We start from the raw sequence: 24,143 nt of genomic DNA, 5'->3' as shown, positions 1-24,143 counted from the left end.
ATCGCCACATACTATTACCCCGCAGTAGCACAGTAGCACTTGTAACATCATAAACATCACTTCAGGCTACAGCCACTTGGGCAGGTCTGTTGTCCTTAAAAATTGTGATAGTGCACTCGTCGCTCTCCGCTGAGATGGTTCGTGTGATGTCGGTATTCTAATCGTTTTGTCTGTTAAATTCATTTGACAAAAGCGCGCTATCGTGAGTGTGAGCGATCGTCACTGTGAATTGTAGCGAGGACAAACACCGAGACAACGTTGAAGAGTCTCCTCGCTACCAGAGTCATCACACGACGCGTCGTCGGCCCATCCTGTTCGAAAATCAAAAGAATTTGTCAAAGTTACTCCTAGCCATATTCGACTAAGCAGGGTAGTCTAGCGGGGACGTGAACGCAATGAGGAGAGCCCAAACGGTGCTCTGAAAACATGGGGATTTTCACATGGCGAACGTGATATCCCGTGCTACATTCAAAGTTTCCTAGCAGTATCTGTCCTTGATAACGATATCGATTCCTCTTTGCTGCCTCGAAGAGCCGACCGAGTAGCGTTATCGGCGTGTTCGTTACCTATGACGCCGCAGTGACCTGGAAGCCACCTGAAATGTCATGCGGTGTCCTTCTTATGCCCCAGGTTTGTATTGGTTCTCTAATCTTGAATACCCGTTGTTCTTTCTCTCTGCGCAGCAGGACTAATAGCAAGGATTGCAGTGCTGCCTTCGAGCCGCTGAATATTGACCATCTTCGAGGTTGTTCTTGGCTGACGAGACGAAGTGCAGCGCGAAGAGCTGCAAGTTCCACAGCCGTCAATGTCATTGTGTGACAAGTTTTGAAACTGATAGTGACCGCTCTCGATGGAAAAACTGCGGCTCCATCCGAACACTGGAGAGTATTGCTGATCCATCACTGTCGTACAAGCAGTACGTGGTCGGTGTACCTCTTGTGCAAAAGGAGTAGAGGTAGTTGTTTAAGAGCGGGAGATGACAGCTCAGATTTCTTTATTCCTGGTACGGCGAAGTGCGCTACATGTCGAGCAAAACACTATGGAGGGATCGATGACTTATTTGCGAGGGTGAACCCTAATGGAAGGTTGTTCAAAATCGTAACAAAAAATGCTGCCTGCGGCCCTTCTGACGGCAGTGGTGCAAAATGGTGGGAACAGGAGCGAGCAAAGACCCTAATGTGCCCTCTCAACACCTCCACGTGCATGTATGATCGTATTGGTTGGCCCCAGCCGATTGCAATAGTCGCCTCTGTTCACGCACGTATTGCAACCAAAACAAACTCTGAGATCCCGAGCGTAGCCTGTAGAAAATGAAGATTTGTCCCGCAACTGTCGGTCAGTACGGGCAAACTGCATCACAAAAAGCCGAGAGAAAATGGCCTGCGCAATTCCAATATTACATGCAATGACATTCGCAAACTCTTTCCGCCCAGAAACTTAAAAATCTGGGAAACTGCTGTCAGGTGCTGCTTCAAGTATGTCACGTGCGGGCTCCATGAGAGGTCCCTATCAATCATTATTCCAAGAAATCTGTGAGTCTTCTCATAAGATAGGCTCTGACCATTTATATAGGCGGCGTAGGGTGTTATTGGTTTGCGAGTGAATGTCACCAGTGCACATTTGTCTGATAAGATTTTGAGACCTTGGTTGCGGAGGTGCACCTATGAGTGTAGCAGCTTTCTGAAACCTCGCACGTATCTTAGAAAGTATCACACCACAAGTCGATACGCATATATTGTCTGCATACATTTATATATTGATCACTGCTGACCAATGACTGTAAGGTTGGAGAGGGTGGGGCTTAGCACTTCGCCTTGAAGAACGCCTCGGTAGATGTAGAGTCGCGTGGTTTGGCCATTGTCGGTACACAGAAAGAGTGATCTTATATATAGGTAATTAGAAATCCATTGAATGACTCAACACCAAGGCCAACCATCTCATGGGAATCGAGAATAGCCTCGTGAGATACGTTATCATATACCCACTTGACATCTAAGAACAAAGCTGCAGATAGTCTTTCACGTGACTTTTGATGCCGGACATTCATACCGAGATCAACAATAATGTCTATTGATGAGCCATCTCGTCGGAAACCAGTCATGAATACGGAATACATGTTGTGGTTCTCTAGGTAACACTCCAAGCGGGCAAGGATCTACTTTTACGTCACCTTTCTCCCACAGCTGGACAGTGCTAATGGGTGGTATGACGTGCTTTCGAGTGGAGACTTGCCATGCTTAAGGAGCGGTACCAAGTGGCTTGCCTTCCATTCTTCGGGAGTCATGCCATCTTGCCAGGATATGTTGGACAGATTTAACAGTTCTCTCCGTGTGCATTCACCCAGGTTGCACAAGGAGTGGATAAACCTGAGCGGATATTCCGTCTGGTCTGAGGGACGAAAAACGCCTGCGTGGAGCAAGAGCCGCCTCACGCTCCTCCATTGTGAAAGGAAGATTCATGCGGCAGTCACGCGAAACGGGGATGTCATTGGGAACTCCAGAGCCTGGACCGGTTGCTTGGCCAGTGATCATCCTACAAAAGTCTTCTGCAACGTGAATACCAAGCCGCCCCTGTTAGAGTGCAAGCGCTTTGAATGGGAAGCGCTGTTCAGGGAGAGAACGCAGATCACGTGCGGTTCTGGAGATGTAGGAAAGGGGCCTCCGGGTGTATAGTGACTGGCAAAGGGTTGTCTAACGCTGAAATGCTAATCTGTTTGTTACGTCTGTACAGCCACGGTAGGCTGCCGACGATTTATCAACTCAAGAAAACAGGATCATAGTAGCATACAGTAGTTCAGGCGTAGGATCCAGCACTGGTGAGGCGTTCGTTCCGTGAGGCGTGCTCGTGCCATAAAAGCAAATGCCTTCGCACGCGCACTTGATCGTTGTCGTCTTCTGGCAACATATCACCATTCAAGCGACGCTAGGTTTTCGTTTGCATTCTGCTGGTTGTCCTAAAGTCATAGATGGACTTTGTACACCAGTATAACTGCTCCACACGGCGACGGAACACGCGAAGTCGCTCCAACTCTATATCCAAATTCCTCTAGTTAGATGAAACCATGGGCGTGCGCGTGATGTCTCGCATTGTAACCGTCATTGCTTGCTATAATCCAGAAGATAAGCCCTCTCGGCAAGCACTTTTGATGGCAGACCCAAAAATATATTTTAGAGAAATTGTTGATCGTGTGGCAAAGGTAAACGCCCCTTCGGCACATTTACGAGGGCAAGCAGGAGTGACCTGCCGAGTTTCAACACGCCATTTTGATAACGCGACAAAATGAAAATAAATTTGATATGCATCTTACATCAAAACAAAGCTACAAATCAAATGCGTTATGGTTTTCTCAGATAGAGAGTTATCAGCCGCGAGGTCTAAGTGACCATAACCTTCGGTTGCTCAGTACAAGGACTAATAGTAATAATTAATATTGACACCACTGCCCGATTCATCATATACGCTGATGACACTAGTCTGTTTTTTACATCTGGTTGTGCAAAGGACCTGTTGGCTCTTGCGAACGCTGCTTTAAGTAAACTTAATCGATGGAGTTCGTTGAATTCACTGTCTATAAATAAAAACAAGACAAAGGCTGTACTTTTTCAACCTAAAAACAAAAATGCCCACGTTGATGGCCATTTGCTAATGGGTTCCTCGACTATCAACATTGTGCCATCTATTAAATGCCTTGGGGTCGTATTTCAAGAAAACTTACTTTGGAATCTTTATACAGACTCAGTTGCTAACAAAATCGCTCGTGTTGTGGGAATACTAACGAAACTTCGATTTTTTCTTCCCTTGAGCGTCAAAAAATTGCTTTATAACTCTCTCTTCCTGTCCCATCTGAATTACTGTCACTTAGTCTGGGGAAACACCACGATGTCTAACATGACCAAACTTATTCTATTGCAGAAGAAAGCCGTGCGCGCTATCGCCAATTCTTCATATGACGCTCATACGCAGCCCCTTTTTAGCGCCCTTAATTTACAACCGGTCACCTCCATATATCGTAGTATTTTACTCAAGCGTTTCACTACTGCGAAAAAACAGAACACGAAATTTTTCGAGCATTTATCTCCATTGACAATGAATTCTAACATTTACAACACACGTCACAGAGAAACATGGTACGTTCCTAAAGCGCGCACTAACTACGGTCAACAAATGTTACGCCACACACTGCCATCTTTGTTAAACTCATTGGAAACTCAATAGACACCCATCTCTCCTTTTAATAGGCTCATTTTGTATTCCTTTCTTTTTAATTTTTTTGCTCTCGTATACACTGACGCCATGAACGCTTAACCAATTTTCTCTGCTTGTCAATAACTTATTATGTATAGATGTGAATTTCAAGGTTGTATTATTTGTGTCATTTCATACTATTCGCTTCCTGTAATACAATTTCTTGCAGCATTCTATTGTTGATTTTTTACCCGTATGCATTTCTGTTACACAATGTTCACTAATGTTCACTTTTTTTTTCTCGTTTATACATTACTGTATGTTTTTGTTCTCTTTATTTTGCACAGTGCCCTTTTTGTAGGGGGTACAGACCCCGTCAAGCCGAATTCATTTGGCTTTTTGTCTGTATTCCTGTCATCTGTACATGTATGGATGCAAATAAACTTGAATTGAATTGAAAAAGGTTGCGGGTTCGGCTCCCGGCCATACCAGCCGCATTTCAACGTGGTCGGAGTGCAAAATATGCTCGTGCTTATAGATATGGAAGCACGTTAAGGAAACCCAACTAGGAATAATTAAGCCGGAGTTTTCCACCGGGGCGCTTCTCTTAGCACCGGTGTTGCTTTGGCGCAGTCAAGCAGAAATGTTTTCAAATAGAACGGCAAAAAGAAGAAAGAGAAATATGATGATCCCTCTTTCGTAACACGAGAATGAAATGTGTATTGATAAATGTAGTTGCCGCTTTGTTGGACGTTCAGAGATACAATTGAGAAGTGGCAGATGGGTAGGATGCGCGGGGCCACCTGTTGCCGAACGGAGACACCGAAGGTAGGAGCATCTTGGTCCGGCTGGTAAGTGTCCAGGACAGCGCGGTCGCCATTGAAAGCGAATCTGTAGGCGGCGTGCAAACAATGCTACGACACCTGTAAACTGCGCTCCCAAAGCAATCAGGCGTCGTATGCTAATCCGACACGGAAGAGAATTCATGTGCGGAACTGCGTCGTCAATTCTGTGCCGTCAGAGAGCAAAGCTCAGAGAATCGCAATGGTGACATCTCGCGCGGATGCTAGAACTAGCGCGCTGTTTTAATGACGTCATTTCCTTGACGTACATAACGCGAGATAATTCTTGGTGGGGTGGAGCTCGGCATAAAACATTTCCGTGTTTAAAAAAAGAAGATTGTACTCGGACGAAGAATGAAGCCAGGACCACTGCATTCTGATACATAATTTTACGGTATTTAGTTAAATAATAGACAGGAAACAGAGAATGCGCGGATGAACCAGCTGTGACCTTAAGGCTCTTAACCTTTAAAAATTTGTTATATTAGCACTAAAATTAGTTGCTTCGAATCTACTTTCCTACAAACCAATGGACGGATGAATGGAAAACCGTTATTGAGTGAGCGTTTTGAGTGAGCCAACTAGTTGAACGATTGTTGCACCAGCAATACCAGTGGTAACCAAAGTAAGAAACGTAATGATTTCAGAAACAGGCATTACAAGTATTCCCATTGCACCGAACTTTCTATCCTAACCCTGTTGGACTTAGCTGACCGTGGTGGCCTTGTGCTCGGTGCAGCTGCTGTCTTTACGAATAGATCAAACACAGGACAACACTCGCATAAATAATCGGCTTCTAGCCCCATCTGTACTGCAGCTCTGCAGACGTGCGGGTGGCTGGCTTTGTTCTATGCAGAATTACGCAGTGAAACAAAAAATGGTACCTAAATGTCCTCACTGCAACAAATGTTCACCTTCATGCGCATAATTCGTTTATTAAAGTGTAGCTTTTTATACGTTCTTTTGCGAGATTTGGCGTGTCTACCTCGCTCCCCCCTCCCTTTTTTTTTTCGCCAACCACAGTCGGCCGATTCCTCAGACAAGGGTAACCTGCGGTGGCATGGATCACGTGAGTCACATGGTGGAGTCTCTCCTCCTTGACAAGCGTGCACGCATTTTCTGTGCTGCAAGTCGCGGTGCCGGATAGGAACAGTTTTATAGGAGTTAATTAACCGACTTCACGAAAGTTTCTGTTCATGCAGAATGCAACGTGTGCATTGGATCTGCAATATTCTTATTTTTTATTTTCCTTTATTTAACGGGGTCCTCTGCCTCAAATCTGTAATGCGGAATGTGACGGGTGCCGCGCCGCATGTGGGCCGAGGTTTAATTTTGGCTGCGTGTCATGCTTTAACACAAATGTTAGTTGTTATACGTAAATGTTTGCCGTTTGTGCATTGCACGTCCGTCTGGACGCAGCCATTGTGAGGGGAGATCAAACTCGCGTCCTCGTTCATCGCAGCGGAACACCATTTAATAAATCTCAGTTGTAGTAGCGAAAAGAACCACAATAACGCACCACTTGAGAAGCAATACCAAATCACTACCCGAAAGATAGAGATGGTCAGCCATTGAAAATGAGCTCTTGAGAGAACCAGAGCAACGAACATTCAGTTTCACACAGAAGTAACACACAACTGAACGTGGAAGTGTCAAAGATAATTAGTAAAAAGATGACAAAGAGCAATCCTAGCGTCCTTCAAAACGTGGCAGTATAGGTTTTCGGAGAGCTATAGCATTGCTTCCACAACAAAGGAAAGCAGACCCTCTTCAGAACACTTTTGGACCTGTTGCCGAGGGGATTGTGAATTCCTAGTAATTAGAAGAGAGAGACAGCATCAGCCGGAATTTGACGGTAAACAAAGGGATTACACAAATCCCGAGGACCCTGCTATTTCTCTTGGGGCTGAGAGTTTAGCGCCAGCGAAACGATCGACATTGGAACGTCACGCAAACGCCCTGTACAGCAGTGACGCACGCCCGTTAATCTTCGTTTTCCTCTCAAGGAAGCCGTACCCAGGGAAGAAAACTTTTTTTCTCTTTTGCGGGCAGCAACTAAACAGCAGACGCTCTGACTGCCTTTATTTAGTGAAAGTTCCTGATAAGTTCATAATCCACATGTGGAATATTGTAAGCAGTTTATTAATGCGTAATAATTAAAGACGTACTACAGCTCTTCAGATGAAAAATAATAAAACACTGATTCCACGGATAAGGTTGACGACGCTGAAACCTAGCCGAAGTGAATCATGCTATGCAACTGCCGTTGTCATCGAAATCACCAGAACCAATGGTAACACGAAACCAGTGAAGGCAAAACGCAATTCGCTCTATGTGTTTAACTAACTCTTAATATATCAGCAATTTGCGTTTAAAGTCGACAGCTCCCTAAAAACTACGTCTTTTTTGTATGTATGTATGTATGTATGTATGTATGTATGTATGTATGTATATATGTATGTATGTATGTATGTATGTATGTATGTATGTATGTATGTATGTATGTATGTATCTATGTATGTATGTATGTATGTATGTATGTATGTATGTATGTATGTATGTATGTATGTATGTATGTATGTATGTATGTATGTATGTGTCCGGATTTTTTTCTAACCGAGCAGTACAAATTAGAATTCGTTAATGTTACACTGCACAAGACAAGCAGATAGCCTTTTTCTCGAACTAGAGTCGTTTTCTCTATATCGTTCGCAGACCGGCATGTGATGACGTCATCGGGCGATCTGTTTGAGCGGAGTGTGACAGAAGCTATACGCTTCAGGTGCCACAGGGAGGACTTGCTCACCCCCCCCCCCTCCAAAAAATAAAGAAAGTAAGAAAAAAGTTTACCCTGGTCTACTTTCCGAGAGAGAAGCAAGGCGTTGAGACTGAATAGGGGAAAGGCGTCGAAGATGATTTATAAGGGTGCCTGTGGCGACATACGTACTAATGGGATGTTTTCTAGCAATGAAAATTCTTGCAGCTGTTGAAGCGCATTGCGGCAGACTAAAACAGAATGAACTTGTATGCTCTCAAGCACTCGGAGATTTGTCCTCCGGGTGCTTCACAGCACCGGAGTGCTTTAATGCAAGAAACCCATGAAGAGCGCTTTGTATAGTTCAAGCATAGAACACATCAACGGTTCCCATGTTTTCGCTGGGACGGCTTTGAAAAGGTGACGGATCGCGACGAGGCTCTTCTTTCGGTAGGATACACGGGTACTTCAGGAGATGTCGCAGTCGACAATGATCCCTGAAAATCGATAGATTATGTAAGAACAAGTTTTTTTTATTTTGAGTAGAGTTAATTACGATTGTAGCGCTCATGCAAATTTGAACGCACTTTTTATTCAAAAAAGGCGCGCGCTAGGACTGTGAAAATACTGCATCAGCTCTAGGCGGTTCAACAAAGGAGATACCAGCGGTGGCCACTGTTAGACCTTTGATGGCGTGATAACAAAGACGTAGAACGAAGGACATAGACACGTGATACACCAAGAGTAATAAGATATGAATCAGAGGCATGAGCAAAACTATCAAAGATCATTACAACGGGACTGGCGTTAAAAGCAGCCTACATTTATTTATTCTCAACGATAAGCGAACTTGGCCATGTACCTGTGTTTCGCAAACTTACCGAGATCAAGCAAGATACCTCAATGTGTATACGATTTGTTATGACCGAAGCAGGAAGCCAATATTGTCAGCTTTCCTTTATACCCTTTTCTTTTTTTGCTTGCTAGCAAATGCTCGTAGGGAAAGAGCACTTCGGTACTTACGCTGGCAGCCGACAGTGAGATAACATCGCCAAGCGTACAAGTGACAATGTTTGTCTTAGCACAGTAGTGAAACTCTTTTCGCTCAGTGCGTTATCGAAATGAAGCGCACATGGTAGAACAGTTATTAATGCATGTCGCAAACTCACTTCTTTCGGCGTTCAAGTTCTCAGAACGGCAAAATATTTTCGTCTGTCCGCGTTTGACGTAGTACATGACGAGCAGTCGTACTTCTTGAAGCGACCAGAAATTTTATCGCATGACATAGACGCTGACTGACCACGAGGACAATCTTAACCGGAGCGCTATATGTCCCTCCGAAACGCTCTACGTAATACTTCTATAAATACCCGCCTTTATTTTGTACCCTAATTCTCCGAGAATCAAAGTTCGCCCCCTTGTGCTCCACTGTGCAATACATCTAGGCCTAATGGACAATCGCGCTGCCATATTATGACCCCATTGGCGGAGACTGGCAAGGTCCCGCGCTTTGAGGGGCGTGTCCTGGCCTCGCCGCGTGCCCGATGGGGGACCGCAATCGCGATGAGCAATGCGAGCTCGACACGCCGCCGCGAACTCAATAACGGTCATCATCGAAAACCAAATCACCTGCGCATCGTGTCGCGTGCGCTGTCATCGCGGTCGATTGGATAATTACAGGTTTCCAGAGAGCGCCATGGGCGTGTACCCGTTCTGCGTCCATGCGCGTGTGTCAGAACATATCCTCCGCACAGCTATTGCGTGGCGCCACCCCGGGACAGAGCCACCGCGTTGGGGTCGAAGTCGGGTAGAACGGAAAGCCTTCCAACGCACGCGCGAGGCCACGGCGAGAATCTGGGGCACTTAGCCAAACTTTTGCTCGTTTAGGAAACCGTTGCGTGCTCCAGGCTTGACACAACGTATACATATATAGCAGTGGTCGCGTATCTAAGACATCACGGCCTTTATGGCCGCTCACTCGCGTCTGCATGTACATTTTCTCGTTTCCTTTCATCTCCGTTTCTTGCCACTGCTTAAAGAAATGAAGTCCCTTCGTTTGCAACAACGCCGCCTCCCCGACTATTACGGCTGTCGTGAGCGATAGCCGATATTCACTAAGCCTGCTTCCTGCCGCATTGAATTCACCAAAAGACAAAGTAATCACTGACTCGCACTCAAAGGCGCTGTATACGCTGATCATTGTGTGCAAACGAGGTCACATATATATGGCAGCTGTGGAGACACCACTGCGCGCGCCAACGTTTTATTTTCAGTTCTATATTCCGACGCACGCCATGTTGAGTGGACCAAACGAGATGTTTGGCACAGAGAACTACAGGAAACGATAAGAGGCAGAATAAAAGCAAGGACAGTAAGGTTAACTACACCCACGTCTGGTTTGCTACCCTGCGCTCGGAGAAGATAAGGAGCTAAAAAATTAAATTATGGGGTTTTACGTGCCAAAACCACTTTCTGATTATGAGGCACGCCGTAGTGGAGGACTCCGGAAATTTCGACTACCTGGGGTTCTTTAACGTGCACCTAAACCTAAGTACACGGGTGTTTTCGCATTTCGCCCCCATCGAAATGCGGCCGCCGTGGAAGATAAGGAGCTGAAAAACAAAAGAAATGGTGGAGAAGACGCGTACTAACTGCGCACACGTGAGGAGGGGCACACGAAGGGGGCGTAAACAGTACTGCAACTGTACGCCTCTCGATATGAGCAACTACAGCAACGCATTCTTGGCTTTTGCGCTAGCGACGCACATGGTAAGGGTCCTTGCCTCTAGAAACGGTCTATCGAATATCCTCTGCGCTTGCACAATATTATAATATACGTCAAAATTGTTGCGTAGAGTGGTAGCTTAAGTTTATTTCTCGTAATATGCACCAAAAAAGAAAAAGGTATCCGAAGACACCGAATGAATTATTACGATCGAGTTGCGAATGCGAGAGCGTTAAGGTTCAATTGAACGCTGCGCATGGTGGTGATAAACTGAGCCGTCCTACCCGCCATGGTTGCTCAGTGGCTATGGTGTTAGGCTGCTGAGCACAAGGTCACGCGATCAAATCCCGGCCACGGCGGCTGCATTTCGATGGGGGCGTAATGCGAAAACACCCGTATACTTAGATTTAAGTGCACGTTAAAGAACCCCAGGTGGTCTAAACTTCCGGAGTTCTCCACTACGGCGTGCCTCAATATCAGAAAGTGGTTTTGGCACGTAAAACCCCACAATTTAAAGAAAAACTGAGCCGTCCTTCGAGCTATGGGCTCCTCGCGGGCGAGCGAGCGCGTTGAGCCGCTTGGCCAACGCCTCCTAGATAGCGCAAGACCGGTGCACTTTGATCTGTGATGTGATGCTACCTCGACTATAGAATCTAATGGGGACGCTCCAGCGTAAGCTGCGGTGATATTGACGTCACCGCTTGCGTACGCCGCGCTTAGCAATGCAAAATTCGGTCCAAGTAGCACGATGTCATAAACCAGAGTGCATATAGGCCTGCTAGAAGTAGGAGGCGCCGGTTGAGCCCAGTGGGCTTCTGAGTGTCGGATCTTAGGTTGGAAACAGACGACTGCCAACATTTTTTGCCTTCGAAATCATTCTGTTTTTTTATATATTAATTTTTTGCAGTGATTACCGAGGTGATGTTAGAACGCAGGCGATAGCTTGCGCGGATAACGCAGGCTTCCGAGAGTGAGGGTGACGTGCGTCGCGACGATGCCCTCTCCCTTCACCCAACACCTGGGGCCGTATAGCGTGAAACGATTCCAATATGTTTCTATTCCAATCTCCTGACGTCAAATTTGCGTAACCGCTGACGCAAGCATCGGGCGGTGACCCATAGCATTGTCTGAACAGACTAATCAAGCGCTCTCCTCGATCATAAGAGGTCACTTTTGTTTGCTTGAAAAACGAATAACATTGCCTACGTTGAGCGGCTTGTCGTATCTAATTGGCTGACAAGAGGCGAGGAGCATACTTAAGTGGAGAGGGATTCGATGGGGCCGAGCCCGCTTTCTCTTACGTAGCTTGCGATGGCTGGTCGAAAATCGCGGCAGCATGCAACGTAAGTTCAAGAATGACACTACAACGGATCCTCAACAAAGAAGCTTTGGTAGAACGAGGTCGTAAACGTGCCGAAAGTGCTCGAAAACATTACACGGCCACGCAGAAAGCTTTATTATACGCAAATGAACCCATACTTTCCCGCAGGTGCGAGTAGCCAGTGCCTGAGCGATTGGGGGCAGCCATCTTTCATTCCTTCCGGAACGATGCAGCTTGCTGCTATTCAGAAGAATATTTAGTTTTGTTCGGCATATTGATGCAGCTTTAACGCCTACACGTCACTTTGACGCGGTGAGTTTTCGCGGTTTTGTGACGTCGCGTGACAGGCAGATGAAGTGGGTGCAGCCCGAAAAGTCTTGACCAATAGCCGAGGGCTAAGGTCGAAAGGCATCGAATCAGAAACAACTTTTTTCTTTTGTTCGGTCAAATCATGCATAATCAGTGTGTACACGTCATATCAGATGGGGAGCTGTCATGGTTTTCGTGACGTCGCATGACAGACAGGCGAAGTGGGGTTGGTTCAAAAAAAGTCTTCGACCAATCACGTAGGGCTGATTGCAGAATTGAAATAGAAAAGTTTAGAATAGCTTTACGTTATAGCGCCCCTGGCACGCCAACGCGGTAGCAGATGTTTCCTTTCACCCACTGTGCTCCGGCGTGGCGCGCACGTGACGCCTCATCGCAGCCAATGGGAATTTAGGTGCCGCTTCGCGGCAACAGATGCCGGCTTTTTCGTTCAATGGGCCATTTGAGGCTTTTGCATAAAAAAAGGCGCGGTAAAGGTGGTAAACTTGCTACTTAAGGTATAGGTTGAATGAGCCCACATTTTTCACAACAGGAAGCGTAGGCGTGGAGCGACTGAAGTAAATGCCACTTGCAGAACACAACAACAGATGGAAATAAATTTTGCACATTACACGACCCGTGAGGTCCTTCTGACCTCACGGACCGCTGTCTGGCATGCACATTTTGAGAGACCGATGTAACTAGCCCGGTGGATGAAATTAACGAGACCCGAAATTGGCGTGAAACTACGAGATTATCTCAAGTTCTATGTGGGCATGGGGTAACTCTTCGAATCTTGCTACAACCATATTTACATCACTTTATGAATTTATGCTTCACAGTATTGCTGAACAAGAATGAAAAAAAGAACACAGTGAAGTACTGCTAGTTGCATGTTTATTCTTAACAGTATTACGGTGACGATGACGACTAAGACGTTGCCGTCCTAAAGATGGCACAGACCCACTGTTGCGGATAGACGAAGAGTCAGGTCGGACAAAATAAAGAAAGAAAGATAAAAACACAAAAAAGGCCAACCAAAACTGAAACAGAGTGACGTGCAATAGAGCAGTTAGCCTAGCAAGTATATAAAAAAGTATAAAGGGAAAATCAGACATCCACCCGTTCGTAGCAATTGCTACAAAGGAAACGCGTACGGGTTCTTCGAAAGAAAAGAGAAAAAAAGCTTTTCTTTCGAGGAAAACGTATGTGTTTCCTTTGTAGCAATTGCTACGAACGGGTGGATGTCTGATTTTCCCATTATTCATTTCTTCTCTCCACCTTGCGGGTTTCCGCAGAACTACTATACGTCAAACATAAAAAAGTAATCTGCAAAATCAACTTCATTCAAGTTGGAAGAGTTGACGTCCCAGTTGAGTACACTTGTTCCGCGGGACGCAGACTACGTGTGCTAAATAATTTTGACATTTGCGTGTTGAGTAATTTCAACTCCGGTATAACTTCGACTACTGCACTTCTTTGAAATTCACCTATGTCCAAGCAGCGTTTTTGCATCAGTATGCGGCCATTGCGGCGGGCACTCGAACATGCTACCTCGTTTTTAGCTGCAGAACGCCATGCATGCACTAAGCCACCAGAATGTTGCGGTAGCTCTGGGGAAAGAACAAAGGGGTTGTGGGAAGCCTGTATCTCAGGAAGTTCGAACTCGACGTTTAATTCCTGTTTTTAAAGCTTGAATTTTAGGAAGTAAATAAATAAATAAATGATGACGGATAAGACAACCTTTTCCTATATCAGGTCAAACCACTCTGCAAAGGCAAATTTCTAATCTCGAGCCTGTTTTCCTTTCCTGTCATCGCTCAGTTTGCAGAAGCGCGTTCTTGATTTGTTTTGTTCCCGCTATCTTAAAGCTATTTGCCTTTTTCTAAGAACACGAAAACCCTTTCAAGCAATGTAACTCAAGTGCGTCTGCAAAAAATGCAGTGAAATTGATACCACATATCCCGAGCGGTGTTTCTTCCCCGCGATCAGCCCTGATTGGTGCTCCACCCACACAACGTTAGGGCCTCATCTTGTCCGACAAGGGTACCGACAAGAAGAACTCGGAGGCACAAAGAAAGGCCGACAATGCCAGACGTCCTCCTTCAGGAATCAAAGGGGAAAGAAGATCCCCTTTTCAACTGATCCCATTACTTTTCTTTAAAGGAAGTCTCTCCAGTCAAGAGGAAAACACCTGAAATGATTGAGATCTTTGGAGAGGATGCCGGTCTTCTATTTGTTAGATAAGGCAAGTCCCAGGTGTAATTAGAACCCACCAGGTACAGCGACAGAAACGCACTCGAGATTTTTGTCTCGAACATAGGAAGTGAAGTATGTGAGCTTTGAACAAAGTTCTTATGTTCTTTCACTCAGCTGAAGGACGACCGGTTACTTCGGTAGTATCTTACTGCCACGTGTATTTCATCGTTTGTTGTGTGTTTCGTTTCGCTCTTGCTTTTGCTTTTGTGTTTGGAGAGTTTCATTCTTATTGGATCCCGCTTGTCACTTTGCGACGCGCAACTACCACCTGACATATGCTGATGTTGCGCCAGTAATGCAGTTTTCACGGAGACGGGCCCACCGTAATTGAATGTACGAGATACGTGTAGTATATATTCTCAAATAGTTGCCATTAGCCAAACTTATCTATAGCGTGCAATGACTTTCTAATTGACATCAGTTGTAGACCGTGTGATTCGGTTTTACGACCAATCTATCACTAACAAAATTGAGTCGAATATACGCGCCTCGATGATGATAGCAAAGAATTGCGGCACAACTCTTCTTGCGATGACTGTCAACGGTAATGCGTTAGCACCGAATCACTATAGCGACACAACGTATTGACACCTTCGGAACGAATTGTGTATGAGGCATGTACTGCAGCGGCACCCCTCTTTCGCGCCTCCCTAAGAACACTCGGTGCCATATTGACCCGCTGATGCGAAGCCTGCGCGCGGCCTCCAAAATGCATGGCGGACTAGTGCGTACGAATGCCGAAAAACGCGTCATGCGGCAACCGGGCTCCTTTAATTGTCGCGCTTCTTTCCGGAGACAATGCCCCATCTGGCGGCACTGCCTAGAATTACGCGCTTGGCCTCCGGGATGAGAAACGTGGCTCGCCGGTGCCTTCGAACGCTGATAATTATTGCCTCGCTTGCTGCACGCTCAGTGACGCATTCTTAGTGGCCCAAGCTGACGAGAGGTTCATTGAAGAGTGGCACAAACCCACTGCATTTGTGGCGCAGTCTGCTAATGTGTCGGGTTGTTGTCCTTGAGGAACCTTTGTGACGTGGGCTCGATTCTGTTTAGCATCGAAGAAATGTGAGGGGGATCTCTTTCGTCATTGTAAAGCGGCACATTCCCTGAGGCACATACGTATTACCACAGCTGTCACCATACACGTTCATTGAAGAGTGGCAAGAACCTACTGGCACCTACCCAGTTGCCTAAGTTGGCATCAAAGCTGTTTATTGGAGACCAGCACAGGACGAGTGACACATACCCAGTACTCCAAGTCGGCGTCATAGAGTTTCTTCCAACAGCAGCACATACCCAGGCCTACGTCTACAGCGACCTATGTTGGCCTATTAGAGGCTGGTTCAAGAGCGGATCGTATGTAGACACTGCAGCGTACTCAGTCACCCAACTTGCTCCAAGGATTGGCTTCGCTACCCGTTTGACCGCTGCCTACCCAGTGACCCAGGTAGCCTGGTAAACGCTTACATACATACATACATACATACATACATACATACATACATACATACATACATACATACATACATACATACATACATACATACATACATACATACATACATACATACATACATACATACATGACGAAAGTACGTGATGTACCGTAATAATGCTAATGGCATTAAAGATTGGTTTGTGCTTGCTACTTTTTATTTTATTTTATTCACAAGACTGATTTATTGAATAAACGTGTATTCAAGCGGCTGTTGCATTTGTTCTGACCAGCTTCCTTAGTTCCAGAAGCCGTGGTTATTAGCTGCACTCGCCGCCCTGTTGGTCACGAGTAAAAAATAATAATTACGGCGCTGAACGTTTCTTAACTACAGAGTGGGTTATAAAGCACGCGTTTGTGGAGAGCATCGCGGAACATGCCCTCCCCCAAACAAATTACTGCATAAAGAGCAGGAAAGATTCCTCCGAGGTCTACCAGTCATACATGCCCCTACCTAACAAGTAATCACCTTATAGCACCTACAGCAAACTGGAACCTCTTCTGGTTAACCTCCTTGCCTTTCCCAACCTGTATCTCTCTCTCTCTCTCTCTCTCTCTCTCCGTAATGCCGCTCCTGCGGGGAACCCGAGTCCCTTAGTCATATAGTGGGGGAGTTGCCGACAGGCACCACTAAAACTTCCAAACCTTTATCACACCAACGATTTTTGAGAGACAGCCTCGGCCAGCTCCGACCTCGAGGATCAGAAACGGCTGATCGCGAGGGTTCAGGACGCGGTCTAAACTTAAGACATTATGCAATGAGGACGCCTCTCTAAAGTTACATTCACATAATAAAGGTGCTTATTCTCTCTTTCTCTCTCTCTCAATATTCTTGACCTCCTACGATTTGTTAATGTGCACACGAAGCAGGGTATACGAGCATGTTCGCGTCCCGCCCCCACCATAACGTGGCCCCCGGCAACCGAACCCACGCAGCAACGCATTGTCATAGGTATAGAGACACCACGGCGAGTAGCCCACTGAAAAGCTTGTTTCTTTAACTCGTCCTCACCGCCGCGTTTTTCCTGCAGAAGGCGGCCGAGACCACATAACATAGGACTGCAAAATGTGCAGCAAGCAGGTGCGAGAAATAAAACATGCGTGCTTAATCTCAGGAACCGAAAGGGATTATTCCGAATTAAATATCTTGTGTGTTCTCATTATTTCAATAGCTCTGTCATGCGTTCGACTGTGCCAATTAGTCCCAATTGCAGGCAGCTTTCCGAAAAGACTATTCCGAAATGCCGAAAACACCAGTCGTACCAGCGCAATGCCAGCGCAATCCCATGAAGGCGTTATTGCGAAACCCTTTCAGTGTTCATCTGACTTGTATGCAGACACACATATGGACAAATGTGTGTGTGTGTGCGTGCGCACGCGCAGGTTTGTGCAAGTGTGTGTTTCACTACCGTGTCTTTTTAACCCTTTTAAACGCTCTTACAAATGCAAATTGATAGGTTTAGGTTAATCAAATCACATAAGCGTTCCGGCGGCAGTAAACGTACTATGTTAAAATCTGCAGTGTCGGTTGAGCTGGTACCATAGCTGTTGCTTGGTCTGTATGTTGTGGCGCCGCCCATGGTTCGTGTTTTCCCAGTAAAGCTTCTGCCCCCCCCCCACCCCTTCAGAAAGAAACAAAGCAAAAGAAAGAAAGAAAGAAAGAAAGAAAGAAAGAAAGAAAGAAAGAAAGAAAGAAAGAAAGAAAGAAAGAAAGAAAGAAAGAAAGAAAGAAAGAAAGAAAGAAAGAAAGAAAGAAAGAAAGAAAGAAAGAAAGAAAGAAAGAAAGAAAGAAAGAAAGAAAGTTGTGCCGACACTATGCATTTATCGTCGCATCTCTCAATTGAACATACCTCCCAGAACAGTGAGCCTTCATTGCACGTTTACTTTTTTTCCCCCCACTTAGCAAAAAGAAGCCGCCACATTTCGTCAACGGACGAAATATTCAGTTTTCCGAGGAGCGTAGAGCGATTACACGTTGAGGAAACTTCGATTTCGACGAAAGCGAATGCCAGACGGAATATACCGAGCGAGCCTGTGTATCGTATCTGACAAACATAGCACCTTTAGCGAAAAAGCACTTGCGCGTGCAAACATCGTCCGTAGAAGATTGCTCCAAGAGCAAGCAAAACACATGAGGGCCTTCTCCAGAACCACCTTACTGCGGCGCTGCAGATATAGGGTTTTCTGTTGACGCACATCTGGAACCTCCTGCGAAGATATGCGCGCACGCCAACACTACGGGAACTCCTCCTTCAAAAGCGAGATCGGTTAACCCGTTGTATTGGACGTACTGGAATAGGATGCCTCGCCGACGGCGTACTCCTGGGTACTGCGCCAGAGGTAGAGGAGGGCCTTTTTCTGAGATAACGAGTTGGCCCACAAGTCTGGCGAGTGGCTGATCCTCTTAGCCTTGCTCTCCAACTGCAGTTCCCGTTGTTGGTTCTTGTTTCCCTGCGTTTATCAGTATACTGAAGAAGCCCTTGTCAAAAGAGGCACGAACCCCGAAAGTCCCACAGGGAACGAGCAGTGATCCACCTCCCTTTTATAGACTAGACTCATACGTGGTGCCTCAAATGCCAAAGGGCTTTCCTGTCTCCAGGGAGCTGGGCGTTCGATATCCGAAAACCCGACCGGTGGCAATGAAGGAAAGCGAGATGGTAACTGCTGCCTTCTGTTTTACTTTGTCGGTTTGCCCCCCCCCAACGGCCCACAGATTTGGGCGACGAAGCGACGATAACGCGCCTCGGGTGAAAGCACACCCCATAACCAGTGCAGCTTTCTGGCAGCTTCGGATCCTTACCTTGCCTTCCGACAGCGTAAATGCTAGTGTAGATCAATCACACTTTTGATCAAAACGCTGGTCAGCGATTACTGAAACCGATGCGCATTCACGCAGTTTTTGGATAAGAAGCAGATCTCCCTCACTACGGGAGTGCTACGGAGTGGCGGAAGTATGCTTTAAACTATGTTAGCAAAAGTCACGCGTAGGAAAGGAGGAACACAGAAAAAAAAACGATGTAGACGGAAAGAGCGCAACTATTCCTAACATAGCCATGCACCAACGCGCCCAGCAAGAAGTTCTTCTAAACAAGCTCTAAACTTTCGGTACGATTTGCAATATGTGAGGCTAGTAGAAGACGACGGCAGCTACCTCTGCGCATTGTTTTAGTTCTTTCTTAATCCTATATTCTCTCTTTCAGGCGCTGATAGGGGAGCGAGACGTTTCTACGTCATAACAAAAAGGGTGGTTTATATTGCAGAGATATACGGATGCATCTACCGCCTGGGTTACCACTACGTGAACAGACCAGGCTGTATCGTCTGTGGCCAGGCGTTGCATCTACGGACTGACATGCCTTCCTTATTGGAATGGCCAACAGCCCCACGTGCGACACATTCAACAGCGATGAGACGCTCACACACATTATTTATGTCTGCCCGCGATATAGCGCCCAGAGGCAAGTTACGTGCAGAGTGCTGGACCAGTTGGACAATCGTTCACTACCAAAGCTAAAAGTTTCAGGTCAGTGCTCCCAAAGAATATCCACGCTGAAGGTCTTACTCGCGTTACTAAGGTTTCTGCGGTCTACGGGGCTTCACGATATACTTTAGGAATGCCGCCCATTTCCGCCCTACAGCATACGCGGTTTGTCTGTGCTCGTCTCTCTTTTTCTTTCTCTATCTCCACCTCCCCATTCCACTCTTTTTCTCTTTCTATCCCCTATACCTTCTCCGTGCAGTGTAGCTAACCGGAACTACCTCCAGTTAACCTCCCTAAGTTTCTATGCATCCTTTTCTCTATATATATTGCAAAAGATACAATTATGTTGTTGCAGGATTAAATTACGTCGTCTAGCGTAGTGTGGTCTTCGCAAAGTGCAAGTCGATTGTTCATTACACCGAGAAAGTGCTTAGAAACCACTGTGGACATTCATCACAAACTAGGAGCAAAAATAACTAAGTCTATGGAGTTTTACTTGTCGCTGTGTGAACTTCGTGATCCATGCGACTTCGCGTTAACTGGAGTAAATACACCTGTTCAGACGAACATGTAACAAAAAATGCAAGAACTTCCTCGGCAGTGGAGAGAAAGACAACGCATTTAAAGTTTCTCACTTCACTGAAAATAATCGGGAGCTTAAACAAGAAAGAAAGAAAGGAACGTGAAGGTAAACGATATCAATTTATATGTATACCACGCAGGCGTCGTCTATGAAAAAGAATTCAGGACAGTTAAAAAAAAGAAGCTTTGAAGGAAATTCAAGCAAATGCCAAGCTGAGATTCTAACTTCCATTCTAGCCGCCTTCTTGGTGCAGTATATGCTCAAGAATTTCGCAATTCATTGTGTCATTCACCTGCCGTCCAAGTGACTCTGCGACCTGCCCAGGAGAAAACATTTTGCGGAGTGATGCCATGAAGAAATTAACTTTAAGCGTGACCGTTAGCCCTATACCTCTGTTGGCTCGAGTGAAATGGTACGCTTCTGGATTTTTCGACACATTGTGGTTTAGCAAAAGTCAGGAAGCTTTATTGTAGGGACCAGTGCTTCTTGAACATTATTGCTTTCACGTATGCCATAATACGGTCGCTTTCAAACTATAAAAGTTTATGACACATCTACCTGTATTCGGCGTCACGTGAGCATAAAATGACGCGCTGTCGTTCCTTATTGTTTATTTAACTAGCAAAATTACGTGATATTGCCAGCGCGAATGACATAAATTCCTGCGAGAAGAACAGCGATGAAAATCTCCAAGCCGGTACTTTCCCGAGAACTTGCGCTTCTTAGAAAGAGTGAAAGAGAGAAACCGAAGGAAGGGCAGAGAGCTCGATTCCACACGAGTCCCGTTTGTTGCCTTATACATTCTCGAGCGGCCGGGTGTCGCTAGACGGCTGCTTTTCTCGAATTAAAGGTGCCTGTGTTTGGGACTGGGTGACAAGCTTTCTTGGGAAAGTCACTTGACAACTTTAGCCAGAGTTCAGAAATATGCAGATGGCATGTAGCTGGCTAGAACAAAGGTAATGTTTGCCGTCGCTTGGAGATACACATATATTTGTGTTTCATTTCTCTTATTATATAATTACTCCTCAATAACTAATCAACTTCTCAAATATTATAATTAGATGAAAAGTGTCAATCAGAAAATTGTAGAGCGACATGAAGAACTCCCTATACATCTTTCTGTTGCTCGATACGTGCTACATAAAAGTGTTTTTCCGAGCGTGAAAGAAGCCCGCCAATGCCCACCAAGTGCCTCGAGCGGCCAGTCGCGTGGCAATATTGCGCGATTTTCGGGCTTTTTTCACGCTTGCAAATACACCTTTATGTAGCACGTATTGAGCAACAGAAAGCTGTATCGGGAGTTCTTTACGTTGCTCTATAATTTTCTCATTTACACTTTTCACTTAATTATAATATTTGAGAAGTTGATTAAGTAATGATTACTAATTATATAATTAGGCGGAATGAATAAATAGTGTGAGTATCTCCAAGCAACGGCAAACAATATTACCTTTGTTCTGGCCAGCTACGGGTCATCTGCAGATTTTTAAACTCTGGTTAAGGTTAGCTGGGAGACCCTGCACATGCAGATAGTTACCTTTCTAGCTTTAACCCTCCTGCTATTCTCTCTCTATCGCCTTTCACACATCCCCGCTCTCCCATCTGCTCATACTATCGACCGCTGTTGAATTGTCAGCAACCACCATGATCGGTCTCTGCAGCGCTTATAAATTACCACTGTGCTTTCCGATTGACCTAGCCGCTTGTCGTGCTGTTTCCTGTCCTGGCTGAATGTTCAACCATTGTTCTATACCTTATATAAATGCAAACTAAGTAGGCGCCAGTAACCTGCACCAGTCCAGCTACTTCTTTTTCATGTTACTCTTTTTAGTCATAATACAATTTAAACCACTACGCTCAATTCCCTCATGCCGGCCAGCTCGCCTGAGTTAATGTCTCGCAGCTACCCTAGCACCTGTAAATAAAGCTTGTTAGCACAGGTTATATATCGACAATTTTAACCCGCGTCCTCTCACTATACGAACGTTATTTATGCCGAGAAATGAGAACATTTCGTCAGGGGGAATTCTCGTGCTTTGTTCTATAGCACAGGCCACGAAAAGTACCTGCCCCTCCTCCTCTCCTCTTCCAGCCAAAGGATGCTAATAGCAAAAGATTTTCGGGCCCGACCGGGCGCACAAGACGCAAACGCAACGATGTACAAAGTTACATCTGTTTCGATTCACACGCGAGAGTTGCGTTACCGATTGCGACAGCCAGGCGGCGCGCGGAGCGCGCGCTCTGCAAACATCTTCCATTCCGTTCGCAGCGACCACGCGCCAGCACAAAGATGCCCCCTGTTTCGTACCGTGCGCGTAGACAAGAATATCACAAAAACAAAGGCAACGGGGCTGACAAAAAAAGAGCCCGTTCTTGCCCCAAGCCGGCGCGCGTTCAATTTAATTTCCCTTGAGCGGACGAGTGGCAGGCCCGCACCTACATCGTCGGCCCACTTACCTTATCGCGCTGCGAACGTCCCTTTAAGCCACCGCTTCTTTGCCCGCACGCACGCCCGCCGTGCGGCGCGGTGCCTGGAACGAACAAACCGACGCGCTGCCTGGCACAACTACGGCCTCCACCGCGTTCTCACGGTAGCTCGCGCGCGTTGCAGAGAAGCGAGCTGGGTTGCGCGTCGAGTCTATATACGAAAACAGAAGCGCCACCGACAAAAACCGTTGCACAGAAAACCGCGCCGACTCCGAAGACAATCGCTGCGCCCTGTGCCGGATTCTACCGCAGAAAGAACGACGGAGAGACGGCAGGGGGGAAAGAGGCGCAAAGAGCCCCCGACCGGTAACAACATTTATTCTCGGGGGCAGTGTATTGTGCCGTAGCCAGCCCGTGCGAAAGATTTCCGCAAACAAGATTCGGCAGCGCGAACAGCGCGCGCGAAATTCTTTCCGGGCTAGACAAATATATATATATATAATTTGGGATTTGTCGAGCAGGCTGCGTAAAAGGCTCGAGCACTGCAGCGATGGCCGCCAGGAAATGCGAGGAGTGCGATGGGGGAGCGCTTAAAAGGGCCGCCGCCAACGCGGCTAAATTTTTCGCAGCTTAGATAATTAATAGGAAATTGCTGCTCGCAGCGCCTCGGCGCGGCGTGCGTGGGAGCCACTGCCCATCAGCGTTGGCACAGAGCAGCGTGCCTTTGCTTCTGCGGCACGCCGCCGCTTTTGTTTGAAATGGACGAGTCTTCCGTTCTCCGAAAGCGCTCCGGCGCGCCACTGGCGTGCGCTGCGTGGAGAGCGGCGGCGCTTAGAGGCTTAGTCCGTATAATGAGGATTCCGGAGTAAAGCTCGCGTTACAGGCGGGTGCTGCTGCCGCGGAGAGCCGGCGCTAAAACCTCGTCTCCAACGGTGGCCGTTTTGGGCGAGTTTGGGGCATTAGCCTTAGTGGGTTGCCCCCGGTTTGACGCGTCAGAGAGGCAGAGACAGGCGCTCCCTGGCGGGTGCGTCCTGTCGGCTGTTCGCGGCATCAACCTGGCGGTGCAGAGGCCACGTCGTTCGTCCCGTTAGCACCCGCGAAACCTGAAGGTGAATCCTAGTCAGAACGTCGACGCCGGCCAGCTGCTACATATCGAAGCCTAAACGGCGCGAAGGATGGGTGTTCGTGTGGTTTAGTCCACTCCCAACAAAGTGAGCAGAATGGGCAGGCTTTTAAATTCAGGAGAGTCCATAGCGTCACCGTGCATCGAGAAGCAGCGGACGAAGTATACGTCGCCTGCACCGCTGAGGTCGTCTACGAAATCGCTCTGTCACGCGGGCGGTCCTATGCATTGGACAGACCTGACGCTCCATTAGCGGGCGGCAGTGAGAACACGCGTGTTCTCTGAGGCGGCGACCTCGCAACGGATGCCTTCCAGAGAGAGAGAGAGACAAAAGGGAAGGAAAGACAGGGAGGTTAGCCAGTGTAAATACCGGCTGGCTACCCTGTGCTGGGGAAAGGGGTAAAGGGAATAAAAGGAGAAGGAAGCTGAGCGATACCCCCGTTCTAAGAAAGTAAGCAAAGCAGATAACAGATGAAAGTTACGGAGCATTCATGATGATGAAGAATGGCGCAGCATGTTTAAAGCACACCATCAATTAATCTGTTTGATAAGTATTTTTTAGATGATCAATTTTTACGCTAGAGTTTATCATCTAAAAACTATTTGTAAAAGAGATTAATAAAACGTGGTCTCAAATCTCA

The 24,143-nt window shown here is 46.6% G+C and overlaps 1 protein-coding gene across 1 annotated transcript in view; it reads right to left on the bottom strand.

Moving 5' to 3' along the window:
• The window catches only part of LOC139057303 (cell adhesion molecule Dscam1-like), a 177,520-nt gene that overhangs the window by 73,842 nt on the left and 79,535 nt on the right, over positions 1–24,143 (bottom strand). The gene's annotated exons all lie outside the window — the stretch shown is intronic.

Source organism: Dermacentor albipictus, chromosome 3 (genome assembly GCF_038994185.2).
Source record: "Dermacentor albipictus isolate Rhodes 1998 colony chromosome 3, USDA_Dalb.pri_finalv2, whole genome shotgun sequence".
In the NCBI taxonomy this organism is placed as follows: Eukaryota; Metazoa; Arthropoda; class Arachnida; order Ixodida; family Ixodidae; genus Dermacentor; species Dermacentor albipictus.
Note: the sequence above shows the minus strand (reverse complement) of the source record. Positions and strands in the feature narration are given on the sequence as shown.